General features: G+C 35.1%; 1 long non-coding RNA gene across 1 annotated transcript; it reads left to right on the forward strand.

Moving 5' to 3' along the window:
- Nucleotides 1-687: 687 nt before the first annotated feature.
- LOC138880389 (uncharacterized) lies at nt 688-2,762 on the forward strand. Its single transcript, XR_011403024.1, has 4 exons — nt 688-1,035; nt 1,492-1,686; nt 1,928-1,975; nt 2,515-2,762. It is a non-coding gene; the product is annotated as an uncharacterized lncRNA (long non-coding RNA).
- Nucleotides 2,763-7,947: the final 5,185 nt, after the last annotated feature.

Raw genomic sequence — 7,947 nt, forward strand, 5'->3', positions numbered from 1 at the left:
TCTACAAATCTTCTGCAAAAAATGCAATTATGTCGAAAATCTCAATTAAACTACAATCAAATGGGAATTGGGATATTAAAATTCAATATACCCAGTTTTTAGATATTTTGTAGATGAATTGTAGATTATTTGTATTCTGATTGTAGATGCTTTGTTTTCTGATTTCACAAATCAAAAAGACTAAAACTTCTACGAATCTTCTGCAAAAACAATCTGCAATTTTTTTACAATTTATCTACAATTTCTGCAATATGTCTTCTTCTTCTTCTTTTTCTTCTTCGAGTTTCAATCTGAAATTCAGCCAAAACCAAGTTTAAATCTTCACCAAAACCCCCTCAAAATTGAGATATAAACTCCAAAACATATTCCCAATTATTTTCAACAACACCCCAATCAAAACAAATAATGATTTTTGAAAACCCAAATATGAATTCAAATCTTTCAAGCCTTTTAATTGTTGTCAATAGTGGAAGCCTGTAAAAAGAACGTGGGTATGGGTAAAACGTGGGTTAGGAGAGAGAAACGTGGGATGAGTGGGGATCTTGGAATTAAACGGAAATCCTTTAATTAAGGAGTAAAAATATCTCATTAATTATACCCTTAATTAATTGTGGTATAGAATTGTTAATTTGTGGTATAGGAGATGTAAAAATTCCTTTTCAATTTTCATACAGCTGGCCCAAACAACGCTGGCCTAGCCCACATCTGTAATTATCCAAAGCAAATTTCCAATTATAGTTGACGAGAAAGCTATCGTTAGATCAAGCAACTATATTCAATACAAAAATATCCCCGTTTTTGTACAATTCAGTCTCAAATCTCCTTATCTACAGAAGTTTTTTTCTATTTTATTTATATTTTCTCCATCGAACGACCAATTTTGACTTGAAATCATTGTTGCAGAATACAGAATTGTATTTTCAGTGTGAGATCGGACGATAATTTGGGTTTGACGACTCTAATTTTTGTTGCGATTGGAGTTATTGCGTCTCTATGTGCCAGAATTTGCTGCAGTAGAAGCCCTTCTACTAATATGTACGGTTAATTTGTTCCATTTGTCTTTGTTTCCTTCAAATGTTGCTTATCATTATTCTCTTAGGGCTTGCTTGGTTTGTGGTATGAGAAAAAAGAAAAGTTTGCATAGAAGTCTGACTTATATTAATACAAAATGCTTGAGTTTTGTATAAAACACTGAATTATTGATGTAGCTTTGCATTACTAATATAGTACTTCTGCCATACCATTTTATGCGAATCTATTTGGCTGGAGTTTAGTAAAGAATAATTTCTTTCGATGTAACTGTAAACTTCTTATTTTACCATTAATTTAGATGATTTATATCCACACAAATGTTTATGGATTATTTCAGATCACAAGCTTCAAAAGTCTTCCAGTATTTCTTAAATTCCGTGCGCAGTCAAATAAGTTTCACTTAAATTAAAAGTGAGGGAATATTGATTTCAACTTCATTGCATGTTGTAATTCCTTTAGGGCTTGTTTGGTTTGTTGTATGAGAAAATATAAGTTCGGCATAAAAAACTCTGCTCTCAACCGTAACAACAACAACAACAGCATACCCAATATAACCCACAAATGGGGTCTGGGGAGAGTTATGTGTACGCAGACCTTACCCCTACCTGGGAAGATAGAGAAGCTGTTTCCGATAGACCCTCGGCTCAAGAGAAGGTGGGTCTATAATCTATGAGTAAATATCACAAATGGAATTTGGCTTATATGAAATGCTTTCCGGGGAAATGCATATCATAATTCTCTGCACAACTGGGGCTGAAATTTCAGTATCTCAACCTCCCATGTTTAATTCTTTGAAGCCTTCTCCCACACATTACAATATCCCCTTATACTAATTTGATTTTTCAGCTGATTTTTCACCCCTTATACTAGTAGCTAACTGAATTTTGTGATGCAGGTTACACATGACATTGATCATCACCGCTACAGTATGCTGCTGGATGATGTGAGTTTGCTTCTCTCTCTCTCACTCACTCACACAGACACACACGCCCGCACGAACCAGACGTAACGTAGATGCTTTATCTCTCAAAAGTACTTATAAAAGAAACTCTCTCTTTCAAAACACGGCAGCATGAGTTCATTTGTTTGACTTGAAGCTAGGGGCTTGTAAGATGTTTTCCTGAATTTACTTTATTACATCTCCTGTACTTAATCTTTTGATGTCAAAGAGGTTGCATAAATAGAGAAATCACTTACCAATCAAAAAATAAAAGATAAAAGATAAAAAAATAGAGCAATTACGAAGTTACATAATTGTTGTCCCATAAACTTTGTGAGAGGATTTAAATGATGATTGACTTCCTAGGATGAACTTGGATGTTGGTTTTTGGGTATGAATATATACATATATATATATATATATATATATATATATATATATATATATATATATATATATATATATACATATACATATACATATATATACATATACATATATATATTAAGGATATTCGAAATTGATTTGGTCTCTTTCAAAAGGAATGAAGGAAGGAGTCGACGCATTGTTTCGCGATTTAATGCTTCCAATTTTGCCAGGTCCATCGCCAGTGTGTCGGGAAGCTGATACATTCTTTTTGTATCAAAATATTTGTCAGTAAGAATTCATATTGTCGTCTGTGAGAATTTATATAGTCGACCTCATCTTGTTCGGGATGAGGCATTATTGTTGTTGTTGTATTTGTTTAAACTCTTGGTCGGGGACGGAGCATTTCAGCTTTTGCGTGCAAGATGTGCTGCAATTTTATGGATTTGTTAATTTAAAAATAGAGCTTTTCTTCCTTATTTTAGTCTTGTTCCCAAGTAGGGATGGCAATGCGGTGGAGCGGGTGCGGGGCGGGTTTGGAAAACCCACAAAATTTTCAACCTGTCCCGACCCGACCCACATAGTTATTTTTTCAGTTTTCAACCCGCCCCGCTTAATTTTTTTTCTCCCTTTTTTCTCTAATCTCCCCCCCCCTCCCCCAATAGAAATACATAATGATATTAGATTTAGACGTTCTATAACAGAAACAAATAGACAATATACTAAAATTGCATAATAGACAAGCTGTTTTTCTATTATTACTGATTTACTTCACCTTAAATTCTCAAAAATTATTTTAACAAGATCCAATAGTACTCTATCCCGCCATAAACAACAGAAAACTTTTTAACAAAAACATAGGATCAAAACATTTAAACATGAAGCAATGTCACCTAATTTAAGCTCCATTAGCTCCCACTGATGCCTTCTTCTTCAACTCCTCATTGGCAGTATCTTCAGTTCCTTTCCCATTCGATTCATTAGTCGAAAAATTAAATTTTCTTGAAGATATTTCAGATGTTAAATCATTCGAAGCATTTCTTAATAATTCATTTTCAGCTTGAATTGTCTCCGGTTGCTGCTTCACATCCAAACACACCTTTGCCAAATCAGCATTCTCTAGCTCACTCTTCCTTTTCTTAGAATCGTCTTTCGCCATGTGATCTATGCCAATCTCATTAAAATAGGAATTTATAATTACTATTTCAATTATAAATCAATATAATATTCGTGCTAGTAAAGAAGAATGTGAAATTGTAGTTGAAATGATTGCTTTATTTCAAAAAATATAGAATTCAAAGTTGCCCCGCATTAAACCCGCAACCCGCCCCGCTTTTAAAAATTTTAAAAATTGTTTAACCTGCCCCGCCCCGCACCTGCATAAGAGTAAACCCGTCCCGCATCAAACAAAACCCGCCCCACCCCGCACCCGTCCTGCCCTATTGCCATCCCTATTCCCAAACAGGATGAATTGAAAAAAGGAGGAAAAAACGAACAGTAGGATCTACTTTGTTGTAACTTTTTAGTACACAAAGTATTTGCTTGTGCTAAAGTATTTATATGCCTGCTCTCTTTAAAGAAGACAAAACTAAAAATTAAGATCGTTCATCTGTTCAAACTGGAGCAATTCTAAGAAAGAACCTATTTTTTAGTGTTCGGTCATTCCTAACAAAATATAAAGGACATGTTCGTTGCCAATTTGAAGTTCTTATGAAAGATAGGACTGCAAATACACTGTGATTCTGCTCTGAAAGAAGAATAAAGAATAGAGTAAGAAAGAGGTACCCTCGGAATGATATGTGAGCCTTCCTCAAGCAATCCCATGTGACAATTTTTATTGTGCGAGATTTATAGAGACAACCAGATAGGTAATCACGAACCTTATACTCTTTTTTTTTAGCAAATTATACTACTAGGCAGGCTGCCTAGTAGCTATTTTATTAATAATAAAAAGAAAAGAAACCATAAAGGAAGAGTACAAGGGGCAAAAGCTACAATAGTGTTATTGTGATGACTCAAAGGGTCATCTTATGTTTTAGAACTCAATTCCGTGTCCCAAGACCTTAAAAACCTCATTGTATTTCTCTTCGATTTGCGTGCGCAGTTCGAACGTGATTCTGGAAAGCCTTTATGTGGAAAATTTATGAAAATAACAATTTTTGGCCTAAAAAGTTGATTTTAGTTGACTTCGGTCGAAGTTTCGGGCAAACGGATCCGGACTCTGACCCGTGTTTTGATGGTCCCGATAGGCCCGTAGTAAAATATGGGACCTGGGCGTATGCCCGGAATCGAATTCCAAGGTCCCAAGGTCGAGAAATGAATTTTTGATGAAAATTGTAAGACTGAAAAGTTAATAATTTAAAGAATTTGATCTTGTTGGTATCGGGCCCGTATTTTGGTTCGGAGCCCAGTACAGGTCCGTTATGATGTTTATACCTTATCTGTGAGATTTGGTAAGAAACGGGACTTATTTGACGTGATCGCACGAGCAAGTCCGTATGATGTTTTTAGACTGTATGCATGTTTGGTTTAGAGCTCCAAGGGCTCGGGTGAGTTTCAGATATGTTACGGGGTATTTTAAACTTAGACAAATCTAGTATTTTGCTGCAGCAGTTGTTCTGATATGCCCTTCTTCACGTTCGAGTAGGCTGTATCGCTAACGCGAAAGGTAAAAATGGGGCAAGGGGAATTCTTCTTCGCGAACGTGTAGGCCAATAGAGCCATAGCTTCGCAAACGCGACAGGCCTCTCGCGAACGTGAATAAGGTCTGTCCAATGATTTTAAAACAGAACCAAAGGTAGGATTTCTTAAAAAATTCATATATTCTTCACTAAACTCAACCTAAGGTGATTTTAGAAGTGGGCCCAAAACATGAACTTTCATTAACACTTGCATACTAAACTGAATGAATATATGATTACTGAATTGTTGAGATACTGAATTGATGACTACTGCATTGACTGAATATTGGTCTCCCATGGATACGTGAATACTGAACTAACATGGATATATGAATATTGAACTGGCATGAATATTTGAGTACTGAACTGACATCAATATTTGATTACTAAGTTGGCATGAATATCTGAGTATTGGACTGACAGGAGTAGCTGAGTATTGAACTGACATGAGTATCTGAGTACTGAAAACTTGAAATACTAGTTGTACCACCGCTAATTATGGTGGCAACTCCAACTCATAAGCTATTTGTCCAATCTTTTGTAGGATCATATACAATGTGATATATTTGGGACTGAGCTTTTCTTTCTTCCCAAATCTTATAACACATTTCATAGATGAAACTTTCGGAAACACCCTATCATCAGCTTGGAACTCTAACATCTTCAAACGCTCTAGAATCAACTTGACTTTCTCCATAGTTTGATAGGCCAAATTTGGTGTCAACAAATCTTCTTTGCCAACTTTGAACCAACCAATTGGCGATGTACACCTTCTCCTACACTGAGCTTCTTCTGTTGCCATCTTGATACTAGAATGGCAGATGTTATTATTAGCAAACTCAATGAAAAGTACATAATCATCCCAATTGGATCATGCTTTCAAAATGAGCGAGATAATCCTGTTATAAAGTCTATATATTTACCATTTTCACACATATTCATGGTATATCACTAGGTTTTCTGTTGTTCGACTTTCACTTGCTGATAATGCGGAAATTGGCCAAAACGTTTGCGACGTTCTTTTTCATGTCATTCTACCAATAAATCTCTTAAGACTATGATACATCTTTGTGGAACCTGAGTAAATAGAATACCTGAAATTTTGGGCTTCAGACATAATCCGTTTTTGAGCCTTTCTATGTCTGGAATGCTAGTCTGCCTTGGTATCTCAAAGTACTTACATCTCCCCCTCGTTCGAAAGACATCGCCTTATGCTTGTGTATCCCCTCCTTCAGATGAGACAAGTAGGGATCATCAAACTATTTCTCCTTCACTTCGGCTACTAAGGAGGAACAAGTCCCGTTCTAGACAATAATTCCACCATCTTTGGAGTCCGAAAGTCGAACTCCTAGCTTGGCTAAGCGGTAAACTTCTTTCACCACAGTTATCTTGTCTACCCCAATCATGAGCTATACTTCCCTTACTTGATTATATTTTTAAAATACTTCCTGAAAACACTTATAGAGAATTATTGTGAGCTAAGTCTTTGACCAGTACTCCGAAGATTAGAGCCTCATGCAATGATACTATCCTCGTGATACACAACTGAGCATGATTTTATAGTTTTTATATCCCATGCTAACTATGCGAGTTTCAAATCTCCAACTAGACTTACTGACGATTTTAACATCTTCCCCTTAGACCAAAAGTTAAGGTCTTGTACTTGAGGATCCTTCTCTTATGTTGTTATCCAAACAACTTTCCTTATCTTCTGCAATTCTTTGCACTCTACGTCAATGACGACTTATCTTTCGACTTACTTCTGATCAATATTTCTTACTAGGAAAAACTAAATTACTTATATAAACGGAAAGCTAATGTATTCACAACTATCATATATAATCTTAATGATTTAACTCTGCTCACACTGTCAATCTTGGGGAAACCTCTTTTCGACAGCTCTTAAAGGGTATTTTTCTATAGCTTGCTCTCTTACTATTGAGCTGATTTTTTTTGTCTTCCACTATCACTGAACTTCGGGTTTAATTTAAACTCTTTGGGTTCTAACATGCGTTCAGTATTTCAAATTTTTACCCTATTTCAAATTTTTACTCACTCACTAATGTTAACCTAGCTAAGTAAATCAAATCGTACCTCTACTAGCTCAGATGAAATTGCTAATTCACTGTATCTACTCAAAACTTACTTACTATTCCTTTACTAACCACCTGCTAGCATCATGTTTTCTTCTTCTGCTTTGAATAACTAAAGTGAAGCATAAGGTTATTCCTAACTTCCCTCACCATCCGACCATATTCTACGATCACATACTATTTTTTTTTTAAAAACTATGTACATGGATCATACTTGGGGAATTCATCTATCTTAAATGAAATTAGATATCTAACCCTCAAACTTTCTATACACTTCAAAATCATATCAGACCATAAACATTCGGGGTAAACACTTTGGGTGTATTTGGTATAAGGGAAAATATTTTCTTGAAAAATAAGTAGTAATCTTATTCATTTTTTCGGTGTTTGGTATGCAAATTAAGGAAAATGACTTCTCAAGAGTATTCATAAATAATTTAGATATAATAAACATGAAGCCATAAATTTTCAAACTAACAACCTTCCGAACCCACAAATTTCATAAACTTTCGAACCGCGGAATTTCAAACCCATAAACTTTATAATTTCTAAACTCGAGTAAACTTCCAAACACATAAACCTCCGAACTCATACTTTTGGAACTTGTAAAATTTTGAACCTTTAAACCGATAAATAAAAAAAATTAAAACTGAAAAATATATTTTAAATTTTTTTTCGAGGGGGGGAGGGGGGCGAGGCAGTAAAACAAAAAAAAAATAGAAAGTTAAATTACAAAATCTTTTTTGCGGGTGGGGGAGGAGGGTTGGGGTGGGTGGTGCAGAAAAACAAAAAAACGGAAATTTAAAATTGCAAAAAAAAAAAACTTAAGGTAAAA

This window comes from Nicotiana sylvestris, chromosome 10, assembly GCF_000393655.2.
Source record: "Nicotiana sylvestris chromosome 10, ASM39365v2, whole genome shotgun sequence".
NCBI lineage: Eukaryota > Viridiplantae > Streptophyta > Magnoliopsida > Solanales > Solanaceae > Nicotiana > Nicotiana sylvestris.